The sequence below is a fragment of the Oryzias melastigma genome, linkage group LG1 (genome assembly GCF_002922805.2).
Source record: "Oryzias melastigma strain HK-1 linkage group LG1, ASM292280v2, whole genome shotgun sequence".
NCBI lineage: Eukaryota > Metazoa > Chordata > Actinopteri > Beloniformes > Adrianichthyidae > Oryzias > Oryzias melastigma.
Genome location: NC_050512.1, coordinates 26549456 through 26567551, shown reverse-complemented (window position 1 = coordinate 26567551; position 18096 = coordinate 26549456). Strand labels below are relative to the sequence as shown.

Here is an 18096-nt window from a genome sequence, read left to right as displayed (position 1 = left end):
GTGTAATACAACTACTCAATGTGCCATTGTCAGTCAAGAGTGTAAGACTCCACAATCTGCAAATCCATCTTTAAAACGAGTTTAGAAGTTGTTTACAAGCGCGAACCGCGGGCACGCACAGGCACGCTGAGGAGGCTCGGGGAGGCAGGCTCAAAGATGACGTCTTGAAATGGGCGAGACGGACAAAGAGTGAAGGGCGGAGCCTCAGAGATCAAGTCGTTTTACTTCCGGGTATTAAAACAGTCCACAAAAATGACTCATATTTCATAAATAATTAGTTTTTTGTGTTCCGAAGGTAATATATGATCATATCTATGGATATAATTTACTCTGAAAGGCTGAAGAAAATCATAGTATGGCCCTTTAAGGAGATTGCAGTTGAACCTAAGATGATGAGTTTTGTGATAGTATGGACTTTCCTGTGAGAAAGGCTGGTCAGTTGTCATTATTGGTCTTTGCAGCTGTGGGAATGTAGTGGACAAAGCAGTTTAAATGTTAGAGAAACTTTACATGTAGTCATTTGACAGATGTTTTAATCCAGTGTGACATACTAATTTCAATGGATTTTTCCCAAGTCAAGAATGGGATTTGAACCCGCAATAAACAACCCACACATGCATAACCATCATTAACTCGTCAGTATTTGAAGTGCTAATAGACGGCAGTTTGTCCCGCGCATTGCTGTAATTTTTTCTCATCGCTTTGATATTTTCAGCAACAAAACTAGCTCGACCAAAAAGGAAACAAAAGGGGGGAAAAAAGCTATTTCTATGCAGAAGGTTTGATAACAGCACAAATAGCCAACTACTGGGAGTTTCCAAACATGAGGCAGAGCCTGTGAAACACTGCTGGAAAACTGAAGCCAAAGGGACACATGGTAAAACACTCAGACGTGCACCCCATGTGGAAAAGATCTGCCTGACGTAAAAATACACAACCAGTCGAAGAAAAGCTTCTACGTCCTGGGTGACACTTCCTTTGAGATCATAAAGTCTTCAGCTAAATTACCATTATATGTGAATTCCATAAAATCATTACATTTGGATTGATTTTGACAATATTCAACGCTAGTATGGAAGCACTTTTTAGATGAAAGTGCCAACACTTTGACATTTACTGTCTAAATTTGACTTTAATGTTTTTGCAAAAGTTTCTCTGAGAACAGAAATGATCCGCAACATTTCCAGCAGGATAACTTAATCATACTTGTGACATCTCTAATTTTACAGTTCCAGTTTATCCACTTTTCTTAACTCTAAATCCACTATGATTTTGTATTTTTGGTTATAGCTGTATTATTGCTGGAGACTTTGCGGTTAGATAATGTAGAACTGAAATAGAGAGCAGCTGGAAAGCGGGACGGCAGTCAGGAGCTGCTTTCATGCTTCTGTGTTTCCATTTTTAAACATATTTTATATGTCATTTACTGTGTTTATATAGACCCTCTGCCTTTTTGACCCTCATAAACAGATAATGGCATACCCAGGCCGCTTGACAGTTCATGGCAGAAACCATAATAATGATAAGCTGAGATCATTAAGTCATAAAAGTTGTGAGTGAAGTTTTTAAAATCTATGTTTTGCTGTATTTTTTTTATTGAGGATTTCTTCGAAAGTTTCAAAACAAGAACATTTGTTTCTTGTTAAAGAACGTGTTGGACAACCACAGCCTTCTTTCTGAATGCATTCTTGACTTTTGTCAAAACGACTGTGAGCCTGTTTACATGACAACTGGGAGTAATGAGATTACTACAGTAATTAGATCTGTATTTTCATCTGATAGTCCAAAAACTAGTGATGGAATATACTGAACATCCCCAATTTTGGTATTGACTACTTTATTAAAGAATCGATTACTAGTAGTGCTGCCACAAACGATTATTTTAATAGTCGACTAATCGGGTCATGCACAGTCCATGTAAAACACACATCTTAACCATCATTAGCTTTAAAAAACTAGATACATAGCATTAGCGACGATAATGCTAGAGTGAATGCTGTAAGCTGAATTAGGCTGGTGAAGATGTTGAAAATGATAGCTAAAAAAGATGAACCCGATAGCCAGCTAAAATATTAGTTAAATGCCAAATTAGCCTTTAAAAAGTGAAAAATTGCCTAAATTAGACAAGACAGATAGCATGTAGCTAAAATATTAGCTAAATTTCAAAATAGCCTAAAAAAACAAAAAAGCTTAAGTTAGCCAAACAGCTAGCATGTAGCTGAAATATTTGCAAAATTCAAGAATAGCCTAAAAAACAAAAAGAAAATGCCTAAATTAGCCAAAACAGATAGCATTTAGCTGAAATATTAGCTAAATTTCAAAATAGCCTAAAAAAACAAAAAAGCTAAAGATAGCCAAAATAACTAGCATGTAGCTGAAATATTAGCTAAATTCTAGAATAGCCTAAAAAACAAAAAAAGCTAAAGATAGCCAAAATAGTTAGCATGCTGCTGAAAAATTAGCTAAACTCCAAAATAGCATAAAAACCCTAATAAATTCCAAAATGTCTAAAAAGCTAGCAGAATGCCTTTATAACTTTCAACTTTACTACACTCTGACTCCATATATTTTATAGTAACGACTAATTGACTATTAAATTAGTCGTCGACTATTTTCATAGTCGATTCGTTGAAGATTTGTCAAATAATCGTGGCCTATTTACTAATTAATAAATGAGAAAATAAAAGTGCATGTGTCATTTTTAGATATGTTTGGTAATTAGGTGAGTTACTCCAGTGTTTTGTGCAGAAACAACCCCCCAGCCCACAACATATTGAACTGCTCCATCAGCCATGTGACGAGAGGAGCCTTTGTGCGTGACCACACAGCCCAGTGGGTTTGGCAAGCTTTGATGGTAGTTGTTTTTAGAAAAAATAATTAATAATAATTCACCAATAGGAAATAACCAGTAATCGTTATCGGTAATTTGCATAAAATATTGCATTTAATCTTAAGTGTTTTTCTGAACTGTGCTGAGCTCCTTTGATTATCCCATTGTAGCATTTGTGGGTATTTGTATCCATTGAGTTCTATTTAAATGGCCTCAGAGAATTCACCAGTTGAAGTCACTCATAGTTACTCGCAAGAAGATATGAGGTCATGCCTTGATGCTCACTTTGTTTAGACAACTTTTTAAGTCACCGAAATAGCAAATTCATTATGCTGTGTATATTTTTGACCCATCAGATTTGGTCACATTTTCAGTTGACCCATAATAAAGTCATAAGAGGACCAAACTTCATGATTGTTTTTTGTGACAAAAAGCATAACTCTATCAGAAAAAATCAGAGTTGTAGAAATAACTAGAAGCTCAAGACAGCCATGACGTTCTATTCTTTAAAATTCTTTACAAGCGTGGCTACGGGTGAAGTGATGTTGGGGAATCGTGGATCCAACAATCCCGCATGACACGCTGAACTTTTGGTGTTTTTGACATGTTTTTCTGACATTTTTGGGATAATTCAGGATATATAAAGAAAATTAAGCTCAAAATTGCATTTCTGAGTATTTCTTTATTCAAATTGTTGTGAATCAGGAGCAGACAAAAAAAATATGTTTAAAAAAAGAGCTCATTTGTGTCGTAGAAAATACACTGGGTGGGTCAGAAGCTCCCTGCACCTCTTTTCAACATGGAAGGGAAGGGGGGTTGGGGTTGCTTCATGTCAACGGTTGAACTTCCTGCAGAAAATAATATGTTCCAACAACAGGGTTTTTTTTAATTATTATTATTTTGGTAAAAAATTGCATAATCATAATAAAAAGACCAATGGGAACACTAAAAACTGCTCAAAATTTGATGAGAGTAGGTGTTTAAACTATTTGTACTTAGCTGCATCCTAGTTAAACCCACAAAATAAATGTCTAACTTTTTAAGGTGACGAAACCCTATAAAAATTCAATTCATTATCATTATTTTGTTAAAGTTGCCTTCATGGTTTTGGAGTCTAGCCAAGTTGGTTTTGAGAGAGAAAAAAAAACTTCAGGCGGATGCTTTAAGTTACTAATAATTAAAAACAACAAAGAACTTGTAGTTTCAAGTGAAATACACATGAATAAAGCATCTAATCACAAACTGGTACCAGGTGTTCCACCTGGAGCTACCCACTGCTCTCTGACTTCATTGTGTCATGGGATTTAGGAAGGGTCAAATGCAGAGAATGGATTTTCTCCAAATAGAAACATAAAACATTTTAATATAATAATAATAAATAATATCCAGTAAGGGCTATGTAATTTGATATGGCTTAACAATTTAAATTGTTTAAATAAATGTTTATCTCTTATGAGCTCTGACCATCATGAAGAGAAAAATGGTCGCTTTGTGGAAAAAATGCATTTTTTTATCACTTAACAAGCAGTCTCAATGCAGAAATCATAATCCAAAACAATGTTATTTTTTATCATAAACACCTTTTGAACAAATAAAACCCCACCCACCGGAACTATAAAGAATAAAGATGGATCTGTTTAAATACACTCTCGCCAGTGAAATGAGTGAACTAATTCTAATAAACAGTAAATAAATAAACAGAATGTAAAGAAATGACATTTTAACATGACCTTTCATCTAATCTTTGACCTTTCTTCTAATTTTAGTGTTTCCAACAGATAAAAAAAAATGAATTACTTGACTTATTTTATACCTTTTTTTATTCAGTTTAGAAATGCAGTTTGGTTTTCCAAAACTTAGCATCTATAGATTCTGCAGTGTTTTCGAGCAAATGTAAGCGGCATCCAGTATGGAACGTATTTATGGTAAAGTTAAAAACCACATCATTTGTCTCTGCCAAACAAAGCATGAGCTTGGTGGTCTCACCAAGACTCAGTAGTTTGTGTCTCTTTCTCTGTGTGTGTTTGAGTTAAAAATTCATCATAGCTGTGTTTGCCTAACAGTCTAGAGTTTGATCGCATGTCTCTGTTGGACACACACTCAGAGTTTACATCACTAATGCCACTATGGACTTTAACGGACTCTCTGCAGTAAACACTGAGTGGCTCCCAGGGTTAGTATGAACCTGTTATGGAAAAGGAAAGAGCTCTCACATCACAACTGCAGAGCTGACTGATGGCTGAAATCAGCGTTTGCATGTGAAAAACTGCCTTCTTACAAAAGTTAAACATCACAGATGTTTCCTTTTTTCTGTCTTCTTTGTTATCTATTTAAATCAATCAATATAACTGACCAACATTATTGTGACAGCATCATGGACATTGGGATGAGGCTCCACAGGAAAAAAAAGAGGATAGCAGCCTACTCCAGAGAGCAGTGACCCGAGATTGGGGCAGAGTTCAACTTTCAGCATGAAATTTTTTTTTCTCTTTTTTTTGGGTCCAATTTTATTCATAAAATTATTTTTTGTCACGCTGTGTAGAGTTTGCTTACAAAACTGTATTCTAAATAATTCAGTTTTCCTTTGCTATTTTTAATAGTGCTTTTTTTAACCGTTTTTAACTTTTTCTCTTCACCTACATTTTACCAAGAGGTACTCTCCAACTTACAGAAGAAAGAAGTAAGAGTGAGAAATGGGTCGACAGTTCATTCATATCTTGAAAAAAACTCAACAAAAGTAAAAATACGATAAATCAGACAACTCTTAATTCCTCTTCTAACTAATACTCATTGCTCCCTATAGTTTGTGCCACATTTTCAGCTCTTTAGTAAATATTACAATATCTTCCATATTTGATTTGAGCTGTAAGATTGATATTGTAGACTGGGCTTTTATTCTGTTCTGTGACATATTTCTGTTGAAATAAAACAAAAACAAAGACCTGACATTTGTCCTCAGAAAAACAAATTTCGCCTTTCAAATTAAGCATCACTGACCACAATGTTGAATTATTGGCTTTTTTGGAGTTCTGTTCTCTATTTTATTTCACCTCTCTTCTATACTTTTTTATTTGACTTAGTTCTCTGTCCTTCTGGTTGGTGCAGTGCAATTCACATGTTGTTCCTCTGTCTCACTCCACTCTGGGAAAGCGAGAGAGATTTCAAAATTCCAGGTGGATCATCTGTGCTCCTTTTCTTGGCCGTGGACCTCGAATCTGGCTCGTTTTGGCTGTGGACCTCGTCCCCACCTGTCCCCCTGTCCTATCTGGCTGAACTCTATTTAAATACTTAGTTGTAGAGTTATTTAAGCTAATTCCTCTTTAATAGTTCTGGTAAATTGTCCATCAGTCCTGGGAGAGAATCTCTCCTTCATTTAAGGTTTGTTCTTTTTTTCCTGAATCAGGTTTTTTAGGAGTTTTCCTTACCGGGAAGGAGGGTCTAAAGACAGGGATAACCAGTTTTATTGACCAGTCTGTTTATTTTAGTTTATCAATTAGCTATTGTTTATATTTTACAACGACCTTCTGCTTTTCTACAATTATCGGTATGAAGCCCAATGAGGCCATTTTTTGTGATATTGGGCTATATGAATAAAATTAAAATAAATTGAATCGAATTTGTCCACAGATAAAATTTGTCTTCAAAAAGAAGCAATCAGAACAGAAATAAATTAAACTGATTCGTGGAAAACATAGGCAGTTTGAAGATTAAGTTTTTAATAAGTGAGAAATTATTTTTGTCCTTTATTATCAATCTGAAACAAATTCTAAAGTCAATGTTAATATTTTTAACATCTAAATGTATTTCCATCAACTATTTAAAATGATCAAATATTCAGTCTCTCTGGTTACCCTATAGCAGCTCCTTATGTTGTCAGTTCATAATCTGTTACACTTGAAGAGTTTTCCGGAGGACCAGCCTCTTTTCCTCTCAGCTGTGAAAATCTTCCCTCTGTGTGCATTCAGGCCTCAATGACAGGACCCCCCACCCCACATTCACTCGCTTTCCTGCTCCCCCACACCTCCCATTCACCGCCGTGCAGCCTGAAACGCAGCGTGTCAACCAGTGAGGTCTGCAGGTCAGACTTTGAAGGGTCCAGCGCCAACCGGTTAACCTTCACATGTCAAAACAGACTGAATGAACGCTCGCATACTCAGAGTTCAAAGAGCGCGGAGAGTCACAGAGGTCTGCATTATTATTGAGAGGCCCTGACGACTAAACATGCTCCAGTCTCAAGTCTTCAAGAAACTTTCCACTTTTTTTTAAAAAAAAAAAAGGGAGAAAACTTTTAGAGTTTTTTCAACAAATAAAAAATTAACCTCTTGAAATGAAGAGGAATTTCCAGATACATATTAGGAGAAGAAGAAAAATCCAAACTTTGTGATGTCCGGAGGTTTTATTATCAAACGTTTTTGCAATTTCTGCAAAACAGTACATGAAAATAAAACAAAAAGTGTTTTCTAAAAAAAAAACATTTGTACTTTACAACCTAAAAATATGTTATAATTAAGATTTTTGTTTAATTATGTAGAAAATTTTATTTGTGAAACACAACATGTAAAGTATCTCTTATTGCACATTTTAAGACTCGTTTTGTTGTGTTTGATTTGATTTGTGTTTTATTTTGTGTTTGATTTTTTTGTTTTGTGTTTTTTATTGTGTTTTGTTTTGCTTTGTTTTTTATGTTTTCTGTTTTCTTTTGTGTTTTGTTTAATTTTGCTTTGTGTTTTGCTTTTTGCTTTGTTTTATGTTTTGTGTTGGGTTGGGTTGTTTTGTGTTCAGTTAAGTTTTGTGTTTGGTTTTTTGTTTTGCTTTGTTTTGTCTTGTGTTTTGTTTTATTTTGGTTTTGTTTTGTGTTGTGTTTTGTGTTTGTTTGGGTTGTTTTGTTTTGTGTTCAGTTAAGTTTTGTTTTTTGTTTTGCTTTGTTTTGTTTTATTTTGGTTTTGTTTTGTGTTGTGTTTTGTGTTTGTTTGGGTTGTTTTGTTTTGTTTCGTGTTTAGTTTTGGGTTTGTTTTGTCTTGTGTTTTGTTTTATTTTGGTTTTGTTTTGTGTTTGTTTGGGTTGTTTTATTTTGTTTCGTGTTAAGTTTTGTCATGTGCTTTGTTTTATTTTGGTTTTGTGTTTGTTTGGGTCGTTTTGTTTCGTATTGAGTTTTGTGTTTGTTTGGGTTGGTTTGTTTTGTTTCGTGTTAAGTTTTGTCTTGTGCTTTGTTTTATTTTGGTGTTGTGTTTCGTTTTGTCTTGTGTTTTGTTTTCTTTATTTTTGTGTTTTGTGTCTTTTTGTTTTGAAATCAAGCAATCAAGGCAAGAAAAGTAATGCATGTGCAAGACAATCATCAGAGGTTAACAACCGTACAAAGATATGTCAGACATAGGATAACTAGGCATCAAATGATAGATTCCTTGAAACATTTTACCGCTTGTTCATTTAAACTAAATACATCTTTGTGATGTTGTGGAATGAATCATGACATTTTAAAATAAAAAATGCAAGCTTTCTTATAAAATGCTCAACTTAAGAGTTCATTAGATATCTGCCTCTAAGTTGTGGGCAAGATCGTTGGTGGGGAGAAACCCCACCCCAAGTTCCCGTCATCTATGACTGAAAGTCTTCTGCTTACAGGTTCTCCCACTAGGTTGCAACCTCTGACGCTCCCAACTTGACATGACTGATACAACAAAAATGGCGAGCAATATTATAGCTACCGTACCCAGTTGTGCAGTTTTGAACCAGATTCCAGCGCAGATGAGAAAAACAAAGAAATATATGAATCCAGATGAATAAAGATATATTAAACATTTTAATTTTAGCCTTCATTTTTTCACGTATGTCCTCTATTATTAGAAAAATTTCAATTTTGAAAACACAGAGTGGGTCTTTAAAGCAAAAGAGAAAAAATATTCCCTAAACACTTTGGTTTGTCTATTCTCGGATCAGAACCAACTTTTTCTTGACTTATGTTTAAAAAAAGAAATATTTCACAATAATGACCTTGTTCTAAGGATAATACGTGTAAAAGAAAAACTTTGATAAAAAATGAGAGACGGGAAGGGAAAGAAAGGGAGGATGGCTGTAGGGTGATGTGATAAAGGTGTGATGGATGATTCAGTTCTGACAGGAATGTGCAATTACAAGAAAAATGTTGCTACATTTTGGGATTTTCAAAAAAAAATATTCTAATCATTACTTTGATCAAGTTGTTAAATTTTAAAAAGTGCAGTTACTGTTATGGTAGATGGTTTTGTCCATTTCATATTACTTAATATATCTTATTTTTTCTGTTGCTGAAGCAAACACTCCTCTTTTTTTAATGCCATTGGAGCCAGATTAATCCAAAACCTATGAGGAGATTTATCTTAAAATAAAAGCTGAGGCAGCGCTTTCCTCCATTCCATTATTTGATCAGAGTTTTTTATTTAGTCTGAGTGAAGCCAACACTTCACAACTACTATAACTTTTATAGTTTCTCTCCATGTAGAGGCAAATGTGTCTTTCTGATATTCCAACACTAAAAGGATCGGCAGTATTTGGTTTCTTGAAGTTGGCTCCTAGAGTCTTACCATGCCAACATCACCTCATGGCGGCACTGGTATGTGCTGCCAAACTGAATTGAGTTTACAGTCTCCCATTGATAAAGATTAAAATGTACCTGTGCATTTAAAAAGATCTCAAATCAAGAATAATAACACATTTTGTATTATCAATTAATAATTAATCAACTAATTGTCATTCTATTTTTTATATTTTACACTTAAGTTAATTGATTGAAACTGATAGTTGATAGAAAATTAGCTTCTAAAAATTCTGCATAATTTACTAAATTTGTAATAAACAAATAACAAACTTAGCAAAAAAGAATGTTTGTGGTGACCATGCCTCAGTGGCTAGAGCAGTAAGACTTTTAAAGATCTAATATTTGAAGCAAATTATTACACTTCCACCACCATGCTTCCCATTAAAAATGTTGAATCGCTGTGATTTAAGGGATTACCACACTCTGCTTTGGTGTTATTAATCATATTTTGTAAGTAATCATTTAAAACAAATCAAATTTGACTTTATTTATTATTAAATTGTACTACCACAGAAACAGAAATCAATAATACTGCTCAAGTTTTTTGTTGTTTTTTTTATGTCTTTTCTCAGAGCTGTTGATGGTGTGAACTTGCGTCATAGTTGCCGCGATGGAGAACTGGTGAAAGTCTTCATTGTTTTCCACTTTTTTTTGTTTTTTTTGCTGCAGAATGATGGACTCCAGATTGTTTGGTAAAGATTTAGAACCTTCCCAGATTCGTGGACTCAACAACTGTTTCATAATGTTCTGTTGTTCCTCTTTGTTTATACGTTGCTGATTTCAGAAGCTGGTGAAGATCAGAAAAGGTTTTTTATTGACCTAATACTTTAAAGTTGTCTGTCCAGCTTTAGTCTATCAAAGATGACGATGTGAAGAAGTCAACCCCTAAGTGAGTCATGTAATTGCTTTGAAATGCCATGGTATTTTTTTCTATAACAACAAAAAATATATAATAATATGGCTTGGTCTAGCTGTGCTAAGATTTAAAAGAAAATTGCTGCTCATAAAACTGATCTTTAAAGAATCAATTTTCACTTGAGCAAGAACAGAGGACTTGGCAGCTTCAGATGTAAAGTATGACTTCATTCACACCAAACCTCTCCAAACAAAACACCAACGACCTGATACATGCAGGACTTTCACACTAAGAATAGCGCCAAAGCAAAGCGAGGCAGAAAATCCCAAACATCGTCACCGTTGTGGAATTCTTATATCTGCTGAGATCAGTGTTTTTGAAATGGCACGCAAGAAACGTTTAGGGGAAATGGAAAATTTTTGTAATAATTTTTAAAAAGTTCCAATAGTTTTGTAACATGAGTGTGCCGAATGCAAAGAGGTGAACATGCGATGCCTTAGTCACATGTTGACCCATACAGATGCTGCAAGTGTTGGGTTGTCCGAGCCCATAGATGGATAGATGTAGAAATGACAGGCAGGTGTGTCTTGCAGTTCACTTGTGACTTGTGCAGCCACCTTAAGGGATGTCACGAAAATTGAAAAGTGGTGAGTGTAAAGTATTTGTAAGGGTGACGTTAGTTGCTAGCACTTATGATGCAAGGTTGATTTGCCCATTTTTTAGGTTGCAGACAGCCCGCATTAACCCGTAGGGGAAGTTATGACAAAAGCATAACTCATACAAACTTAAAAAAAATAGCTATCATCTGTCCTGCATCCAGCAGAAAGTATTTTTCATTGATAAGAGATCCCTGTAGCCTCAGTAGGGGCTTTTATTAAAAATGACTAGTGATGCTTTATTTTTGAAGACTGGGAGCAGCAGTTTGAAAAAAATGTGGAGGATAAATTCTGCATGCTAGTGGGCAAGGTAGAAAATAATTGCAGTAATCAAGTAAAGTGATGAAAAGTGCCTCTGCAAGAAGTTGGGCTCCATTAACGAAACAACAGGGACTGAGCTTCTAAAAAAAACATTCTCAGTAGTGTTTTAATAATGATTATATCATTTTTAACCAAAATCCCACAATGTCTTAAAAAGCCAATTTTTATGTTGATCAGAAGCCTCGGCCTAAAAAATTTCTCTGGGTGGGCGTGGCTTTTGGAGCTGAGCAGACCTGCTCCTTCACGCCCCCCTCTCCGTCTGATTATGGTAGCTTTGTGTCTTGGTATCTTTCTCCAACATCTTACTTTGTCTGCTTGTGTTTTACAAGAATTTGAATAAAGATATTCTCAAAAAGGCAGTTTTAAGCTTAATTTTCTTTATTTTTGTATCTCATCATAAGAAAAATGCCAAAATAAAATATTAAAAACAAGAAAAACACACTTTTCATTGGAGTGGGTCTTCAAGAACAATCAAAACGGGGTTAGAAATTAGCTTTTCTCCTTTTATTTGATTGATTTATTTATTTATATGTTTCAAACACAAACGCAAAATGAAAATAAAATAAGAATTTAAAAGTACAAAAATACAAAATAAGCATAAGAATCTAAAAATACAAATATAAGAATTGAAAAATACAAATATATAAGTGAAGCAAACAATATGCTTGAAAAGGAGTGGGTAGAAGAAATTTTTTTTGTGGTCCCACCCCTTTCTATAACATATTTTTTGTTACCTTGTCTATTTACAGGTTTTGTTTTTGTTGTTGTCATTAAAAAATGCAGAGGGGGGTAACTTTCTAAAATTGTGGTCTCTTTCTATAAAATAATGGAGAGCTTCAGCCATTTTGACCACAAGTGATTTGGGATTCTTTATTTCTTGTGAATGTTGCTATACTGAACCCTCTATCAAAATCGGAACATATTTTTTTTTAATATGTTAAAAAAATGAAATGAGTTTGGCTGAAAAAGAGTGAAGATAAAAATAAAAATGTCTTGCTACATCACAGATGAGCCTGACATCATGATTAAGAGTCTGGTCCACAAATCTAAAAGGGGAGTTATTATGTCAACAAGCTCAGGATGTGTCATACATGAGAGTAATCTCATCCACATGGTTTGTATCACAAAGAATTTACAACACAAACACATCCACTCATGAAGAATATATCCCCCCCCCAGCTAGTATATGAACAGCTGCCTCATTACCTGCCCTAATATTTGTTCGTCAGAACTCAGCAAAGTAATAAAAGAAGAACCCCTGATGGTCCAAAGAACATCTAGTACCCGTCTTTGTCTAACACAGTATCACATTAAAAATAAAGACTGACGTGGATCATTTTACATAAATCTGCAATTTAAAAGTTATTAGCAAAGAAATTCAAAAGCATTTCATAATTTATGAAACATTTTCTGCAAAATATGAAATGTTTATCCACAGATCTCTGTTTACATCACGTTTTTAAAGCCTGGCTACTGTGGTCGTCTTGGTTCAGTTGTTCCGCTCCAAGCACGGAGCGTATTTGGATTGAGGAAACTCTGAGCAGATCGGAGCTCAGTCTGATTGGAAATGAATCAAGATCACTTTAAAAGATAGGTTAGGGAGCAGTTCTTGGTCCCAGAAATACATCTGCTTGGATGTATTCAGACAGAAAATTTGTCTCAGATTATCAGAGGAAATTATCTTAACTTTAAATGAACCAAATGTGTATAGTCGGAATACAACCTTAAATTATGGTTTGGACCACAAAATAACAACATTGCCGTTATGTATTCAACTCAATTCAAATACTTTTTAAGATATGTAATACAAGTAAATAATTATTACATCAATTGCTATCTAGTCAAATATTTAGACTACCTACAAATCATAAATCACGCTTAGGTGTGCGAGACAGGATGAGCATTCAACACTCGTGATGAAGCGAATGACAATTCTGACTCAAAACTCTACGACTGGATTGATCCAATATTACTCATCGTTATTTTTCCACCGCTAATGCTAGCTTGAGGCTATAAGCTTGCACGTGAGCGTGCAGAGTTCTCGGCAAGGGGAAGGGGGCGGGATTGCTCTGCGTCAACAGTCCACAACCCAGAACTGTATTTCCATGAGTTACTGCAGCAGTGCATGATATATTTAAAAAAATCAAAAAAGGCTTTTTGATTTTGCCTTAAAACTTCATTAAAATCAAAAGATCACAGGGAACGATTTTATGATACATATGTTTGGAGTGGAACTTTAAATGTTTGATGTCTGGGCATTGCTTTACATTGATCTCAAAGGTGTTCCACAGTTTCACACAGACTTTGTTTGACACCTATTGGAAATGATCTATATGCAAATAAAAGGCCCCAAAAGAGTAAACTTTTTAAATTTGAGAAAACAAACAAAAAAAATAGTTTGTCTTTGGCTATTTTCAATTTTACAAACTCTCAACAGCACAATAATGTGCACAATTATTTTGTATTCTCCTGATACATCTGAACTGTGACCATAATAAGGCTCAGAATTCTGCCTTTTAAATTGTTTCAGTATCAGCCGCGGCCAGGAGCAGGTTAAAGACATGCGCGACTGAGCTCTCTCTGCATTGGCCTACTCTAGTTTGGATCTGCGAGGTCATTCTGTGTTTCATCAGAATGACTGAGCAGCAGACATTTGAAATATGGAGTCAAGGGACAAATATCTCAGCAGTCTGATTGCATAACCAAAGTAATCTGGATGCGAAACAAAGTAAAAATGGAAAAATCCTCTTTCAAGAGTTGATAACTACACACCACATTCTTCTGCAGACTCCTGCAGGGTTATGGCATATTGATAAAGTAGGAAAAATGAGAGATGGCGAGATACAAGTACAAAAAATCAGGAGGATACTCAAAATTTATGGGTTGCAAAAGACAGAGGAGGGATGTTGCATCTTTTTGGAAATGTTCTTAAAGTTAAAGAGTGAAAATGACACTGGACCTGCAGGAGTATTGTCTAAAGGTTACACAAAGGCTTTTTTTTGGTGAATTCTGAAGAAAAGCTGAGTTCCGTTGCCCAACTTTAAATACGACTAAAGTATTGCACTTAAAGCAATGATGGCTGACTGACTTCTGGGAAGAAGACAAAACTGTATTGCAGACTTATGTCAGGTCAGGAGGAAATTCACTCAGGATCAGTCTGTCAAGCATGAATTTCAGAATGTAATTTTCAATAAATAAAACATTAGATTTCCCCATAATCTTACAGAGAATGGTCTTTGTCTTTGTTCATTCAGTTTACCTTTCTCACTGTCTTCTACACTAAGAGGGAGAATGTAACGACAAGGGACACAATGAAAGAAAAGACTAAAAGAGTGGGGTCTGCGTTTGTCTGAGTCTGTACAGATGGTGCTGAAGAGATGGTTCCAGGTTTAGAGAAATATTAAAACAATACCACCACCCCCCACCCACCCTCCGCAGGTCGCCAGTTCCAACCAAAGAAGAAACAGGTTGGAAGTAACCCAACATTGATACCCAGAATTCCTTTGTTTCCACTCTCACCCACTAGCTTACAGCCCCTCACAACCATGGATAGTAGAATTCACTGGACATATCACCCCTTCTCCTCTTCTGTTCCAGATGCGAAGTACCTGTTGGTTTCAAGAAGGCCAAAAATCCCATAGACTTCCATTGATAAATGGACAGTTATTATTAAGTAATTTTATTTGTCAGAATAATCATTCTTGCTCTGAAACAATAACATCTTCTTTCTAGTCCTAATTTTTTTAAAGATCTTTTTTTCTTATCCCAACTTATTCACATTATAAACTGACCAATCAGATGTCTCAGTAAAAGAATGTGGCGCCTGCTGGCCCCACCTCAAACGTTTGATTGACAGCTTCAAACAAGCTCACTCCTGATTGGCGACAGTAGTTCCTCTAAAAATGTGACTCAGACCGACTTGGACCATTCAGTCTACAGGTTACAAAATGGCGGCGGACGAACAGGAAGCCACGGTGACGGGCTTAGCCTCATTTCGGGAGGGCCGGAGGCAAGGCATTTTCTACAGGCGATGTCAACACCTTCTTTTGTCCAGTAAAATAATATGTCAATACTCACAATCCCAAGATAACATTAGCATAGAAACTGTCCTTTCAGCCCTTTCTTCACACTCCCTCACGCTAGCTCATAGCTAACATCAGCGGAGCAAAAAAAAACACAAAAAAAAGAGCTATATCGGAGCAATGCAGCTGTGAGCCAGATGGCCAGAAGACGTCAATGGATCTATTTGTCTGAAAGTGAATGCTTAAGAACTGGAGCGGAGAAGATAGACTCTGGCCCGTCCATGGCAGTTTTTCAAACATTCGGTTTTCATCTGCTTCTGATCCATTGCAATTTGAATAAATAAATACTCAGGAAAAAAATTGTTTTAATATCAAATTATTTTATACATGTTTTCCATCATGAGAAAAATGCTGCAAGAACATGTTATTACCACCAAAAACTTTTTTTTCATTGGAGTGGGTCTTTAAAGCCCACACACAACACACCAGTTGGGCTGTGCCAGAGTTGTTCCCCATCACTGGCCTGCCTTGTAGAATTTTGGCACCTCACTGGAGCTTGGACTCAAGAACGCCATAGTGGTACTGTAATAGATCCTGCAGCCAATGGAAGAAATATCCAGAATAATGAGTTAATAAGTGGAACAAGGACAGAGAGTGATCAAACTCTTGTGGCGATGTCTGTACAGCACTGTCCAACTGGTTTATTGGGAGTAGGCCCTTATGACACCCTGTCATTTTCAAGTGTTCGGGGTGTGAACTTCCAACAAGCTCACTCCTACGAGAGTGGTTGCCATAGAAACAATGACTTGGACCAAAACCAATCAATGCTCACTGATGGATGTCATCTGGTTCCAACTTAACTGTGCCCATATTGTGAAAAAATGCTGACTGAATTGACTTCATTTAGTTGGAGCCAGAAGTGTACCATTTTCTATTGGTGATGACACACTCACTTACTTACTCCAGTTCTCATATACAGTCAATGGCTTCTTCCATCTATTTATAAACCCATCCATTCAACTATCCTTTGATTCAATTTTTTCCTTTTATTCCTTCTATCCACCTTACAAACTATCCAATCTATTCATTTATTTTATTCATCCATTTATTTAATCCATAAACCATTTCATTCCATGCACACATCTTGTCATTATCTATCTATTATTGCCTGTTTTTGTTCCATCTTGGAAATAAGTTCTTTCTTGATTAAGTTCGTATGGAAATTAGAGGAAAAATATGCAGAAAAAGGGGAACATCGTGTATAAGTAATAATCAGTAAATGAAGAAAAACGAAATGAAGTAACTGGAATCCTTATAATACTTTTTAAAGGCAAATCAAGCCAACAACTGTGGCTGGAAGAGCTCATTAGTGGAAGAAATGCAGAGAGAAAGTAAAACAGTAGTTCAAAGAGCAAAGATAAGAACAGTTCTGTTAAACTTAGCAGTTTCTGCCAAAAACACCCAAGCAAACACTTTAGGGACGAGCTAAATCTGAAACTCAGATCAAACCATAACAGTATAACAGTTCTAAGGGTATACTAAATATAGACATGCAAAACACCAGGAGGCCATAAAAAAATTGCAAATTATTTGTAGCCTAACAACCAAACAACATCGAAGCCAAGGTGAAACAATGTTGAACACTAAAACAAGTGGCTAATTAAAGTCTGAAATTAGAAAACTTAACTTGGATATGTCGTTTCCAACAGGAATCTGTGCCAACTTTTCTGCTCTTTCATTGTTTTTTTGTTCTTAATGACAAGTGTGGCCTTTTACAGGCAAATGACAGGAAGGGGGACCCAGTATGGTATATTTTATCCATCAACAAAGGTATTTCCAAATGTTGTTGGTGTAGGATCAGAAGACTGATAGACCTCACCCAGAGAAAACAGTCAAAGCAATGAAGCAAAAAATGTTCAATATTTCGGGGTCAAAAGGAAAACTATGAAGCCAATAAAAACACAGAGAAGGAGAGCAAAACTCAAAGGTGACCATTAGAAACCTCATGAAGACAAATGAGAAATTAGCTCAATGGAAAGGCTGACTTTTAATTTCTTAAAATCAACCCAGATGGAAGTCAAAAAAAGGAATCATTTGGACTTAATCGTCTACAAGCTTAGTCATTGACCTGGTGTTAACATCGATGTGCTATACTGAGATCTATAAATGGTTCTTCCTGATCCAAACTTGGCTGTTATTATTGGATTCAAGCTGCTAAAATAAGTCAGGAATGTGGACAGTTTCCTAAAACATACACCAATTAATTTTACAATGAATACAAAACTTTGAAAAACTCCTTAAATTGCATAACTGACATTCCGGCCTTACAGTGATCCTCGATTAGGTTCCTGGTACATTCGAGCGTTGAAAGATGAATTTTGTTTGGTTCAACGGTGACAAATGATTCTAGCTACACATCCATTTGGAGAGCGCCCCAATTTTCATAAATGGATAATCAGAGCAATAAATGATGCCAGCAAAAAAAAAAAAAACCCTATCCAAGAAAAACGCTAGATCATTTTGAAATCAATGCCGCGTCTTTTGAATAAGTTGCAAATGGAGAAAGAAAATCCCACAGAGATTTGGTCTGTCACAACTCAAGATGAGGACAGGTTTACCTCCCTCTGAAAAGTTTCTGCACAGACAGTTTAATCATTAAAAAATGTCTAACATTTTGCTGCACAGCGTTTCATCATCTGTAGTTAACCAAACTGAGAAGACCTTAAGAAATCTCTGAATTACACCAATATAGGCGCAATCTTTGGTCTATGTCACAAGGACATCATTCTCAAATCAGACCCTCGACACGCAAACGCTTACTGAAATAAATGTGAATT

At 35.6% G+C, this 18096-nt stretch overlaps 1 protein-coding gene across 3 annotated transcripts in view; it reads right to left on the bottom strand.

Moving 5' to 3' along the window:
* vegfc (vascular endothelial growth factor c) overlaps positions 1-18096 on the bottom strand; it is a 99429-nt gene that overhangs the window by 50131 nt on the left and 31202 nt on the right. The gene's annotated exons all lie outside the window — the stretch shown is intronic.